Genomic DNA, 3,681 nt, shown 5'->3' with positions numbered 1-3,681 from the left:
GTGTTCATCCAGCCCTGCACCTTGTTGTCTCTTTCCTTGACCAAACCTACTTTTTGCCGACACATCCAACTGAAATCAACTAATGTCAGCACAGATGAGAAGTTGACCTGTGGGACTTGCTGATCTGTATGTACAAGCTATTTGCCAAATAAATTTAGCTTCTGGGGAATAGTTTTATCCTGTTTTATGTTGCTACTACACACCCTGGCCTACATACCTGTCTAGTTTATGCAGTTAACTATTTCCTCTCTTAGTTTGTGCTTCATTCTAATATAAATAACTTTTTCTTCATAAAAAGCCTCAAACCATAAGGTATGCTTGCAGACTAATGTAGTATATGGTTCATTAGTCATTTTATTGTTTTGCATTCTCAAAAATCAGTGCAGACAGTCCATTAATGCTATTTTATGTTAAACAGGAACCAGATGTACTTCAGTACATTTGTGAAACAGTACTCTTTCTGTAATAACCTAACAAAATCATGACATATCAAAGGAACATATTCTAAGTTATTAGTTTAATTAATCTAAGTGAAAATGTTGATTATTTACTTTTATAGTGTAAGATAATTTTATTCCTGATGCATGGTATATTGTGACAATTTAGATATTAGTAATCACATGCTCGAAATGGAGGACAATTTATTTGTTTCCTGTGGCCAGTGTGTGAGCCAGATAACATTTAACTCAAAGAACAGACTGAATACACTCAGGCTCCCCAACCAAGATCAAGCAGGTGCTGTGTCGTCAGACACGTTCATCTCAGGTTTTGGAAGTTTAGTCAGCTACGTGATTGGCAGTATGCATTCAGACAAAGCCAGAACAAATGACTGAAGAATGTGCTGTACAATTCTAAATGACATCATTATGCAATAATGAAAGTAGTCTTTCTCTCACACACATGCACATATACTAACATAAGCTATTCTTTTACCAAAACTTCATCCAAACATATCTTAAAGCAACGGGCCACGTATGGAATATTACCTAAAGAAACTTCAAATCTCATAGTGTTCAATATTTTGTTATGCTATTGTTGTTTACCATAGCAAGGAAAGAAAAATTGGCCAATAAATGTAAACAAGATCAATAAAATATTTGACAAATATTTCCTACAGCAACTCCATTTAATTCTGAAGAATAAAGCTCACTTCAAATAATCCTACTGAAATTGAGAAACTTGGTGCTAGGGAAATGCTATCAGTAATTGTAAAATCATATGTTATTTAGAATGTGTAAACATTGTCAATAAAGAATATTATAAAAAAGGCACATTTGTAGGTAGATGTCCTTTTATTAAAGTAAGTACTAGAAGGATCTATTATTTGGTCCTTTCCCCTCTGTCCTTTCAAAAAAGGGATAAAAGTCAACTCATACAGATAGTAAGAACTGCAGATGCTGGAGTCAGAGACAAGACAGTGTGGAGCTGGAGGAATACAGCAGGCCAGGCAGCATCAGAGGAGCAGGAAAGTTGACGTTTCAGGTCAGGACCCTTCTTCAGAAATGGAGAGGGGAAAGAGAGCTGGGAAATAAATAGAGAGAGGAAGGATGGGGCTGGGGAAGGTAGGTGGGATGGCAATAGGTGAGTGCAGGTAGGGAGTGTTGGAGATTGGTCAGTGGGATGGGAAGGGCGGATAGGTGGCAGAGAAGATGGAAATGTTGAGTCAGGTCAAGGAGGTGGGGATGAGAGGGAGGGTTGGACATGGGATGAGGCCAGGGATGGAGAGATTTAAAAACTGGTGAATTCCATGTTTAGGCCATCAGGCTGTAGGCTCCCGAGATGGTAAATGAGGCGTTGGGTGGTGTCACTGTGACACTGGAGGAGGCCCGGGAAGCACATGTCACCCAGGGAGTGGGAGGGGGATTTAAAATGGTTGGCGACCGGAAGGTGGTGTCGTTTGTTGTGCACAGAGCGCAGATGCTCTACGAAATGGTCTCCAAGTCTACACTTGGTCTCACTAATGTAGAGGAGGCCACATCAGGAGCAGCGGATACAGTAGGCCAAGTTGACGGATGTGCAGGTGAACCCCTGTCTGAAATGGAAGGTTTGTTTTGTGCCTTGAATGGAGGTGAGGGAGAGATGGAGGGGCAGGTGTAGCATTTCTTGCGGTTACAGAGAAAGGTGCCGGGGGTGATGGGGTTAGTGGGGAGTGTGGAGCGGACGAGGGAGTCACGGAGAGAATGGTCCCTATGAAGGATAGATAGGGTTGGGGAGGGAAATATCTCTTTGGTTGTGGGGTCAGATTGCAGGTGGTGGAAGTGGCGGACAATGATACGTTGGATGTGGTGGTTGGTGGGGTGAAATGTGAGGACAAGGGGGATTCTGTCTTTGTTTTTGTTGGGGAGAGGGCATGTGAGGGCAGAAATGCGGGAAATGCAAGAGATGTGGTTGAGGGCATTTTTGATCACCGGAGGGGGGATGTTACGATCCTTGAAATGGGAAGACATCTGGGATGTACAGGAGTGGAACACCCCATCTTGGCAGCAGACGTGGTGGAGGTGGAAGATTTGGGAGTAAGGGATCACATTCTTGCAGGAGGGTGGGTGAGAGGAGGTGTAGTCCATGTAGCTGTGGGATTGGTGGACTTGAAGTAGATTTTAGTTTCGAGGCAGTCACCAGAGATGGAGACAGAGAAGTCCAGGAAGGAGAGGGAAGTATTGGAGATGGTCGAGGTGAATTTGAGGTTGGGGTAAATGGTGTTAGTAAAGTTGATGAACTGTTCAAGCTTACTGGCAGCATCAATACAGTCATTGATGTAGCAGAGGAAGAGGTGGGGAATAGTGCCAGTGTAACAGTGGAAAAGGGACTGTTCCACTTTCCACTTCCTACAGACTAATGGGGTGGCCATTGGCACCTGCATGGGTCCATGCTATGCCTGCGTCTTCGTAGAATACGTGGAACAGTCCCTGTTGCCAAATGCAACTCTTCACACAAAAAAAGAGTGGAAAACCCAACCTTTCTTCCCCAAAGACTGCTGAGACAAGGTCAATTGAAAATTTAAAATCTGACATTGACAAATATTTGTTAGGCAAGGGCATTTGGGGATAGAAATCAATGTGAGGAGATGCAGTTAAACTACCAATCAGCATGGTGGAACAGACTCGATAATCTATTCTGGTATATTTCTATGATTTATGAGTCTGGCAATAATTCTGTTTTAATAAAGTATTATCAGATATTTACCAGAATTGCTCATTTTCCAATTTTGCAAATCCATATTTATGTTGTATTTTTATATTCTAAACTTACAAATAATGATTACATTTGTAACAAATTCCAATACACATAAACTTCTTTTTAAAAAGGAATATGTTAGCTTTAGACTTGCTGCAGGTCAAACAGAAAGAGCCACTTCCAGTACAGTACTTCCTTACAGACCAGAACGTTCCAGTTCTGAATTTTTTGTTGTTTGGTTGAGGGTAAAAGCAAAGCTGATTTCACCGCTTATCTCTTGTTGCCTTAAGAAGATGAGAATGAGTTTTGTGCTTCAGTTTTTCTTTATTCATTCATGAGATGTGAATGGCATTGGCCAGGTCAGTATTTATTGCCCATTCCTAGTTGCCCTGGAGGAGATGGTGCTGAGCTAGTTTCTTGAATCATTGCAGTCCTTGGTAGTTTAGGGACACCCACAGTGCTATTCCAAAGGGAGTTCCAGGATTTTGACCCAATGACATCACTGCC

This window comes from Rhincodon typus, chromosome 29 (assembly GCF_021869965.1).
Source record: "Rhincodon typus isolate 14 chromosome 29, sRhiTyp1.1, whole genome shotgun sequence".
Taxonomy (NCBI): Eukaryota; Metazoa; Chordata; class Chondrichthyes; order Orectolobiformes; family Rhincodontidae; genus Rhincodon; species Rhincodon typus.
This window is presented reverse-complemented; position numbering follows the sequence as displayed.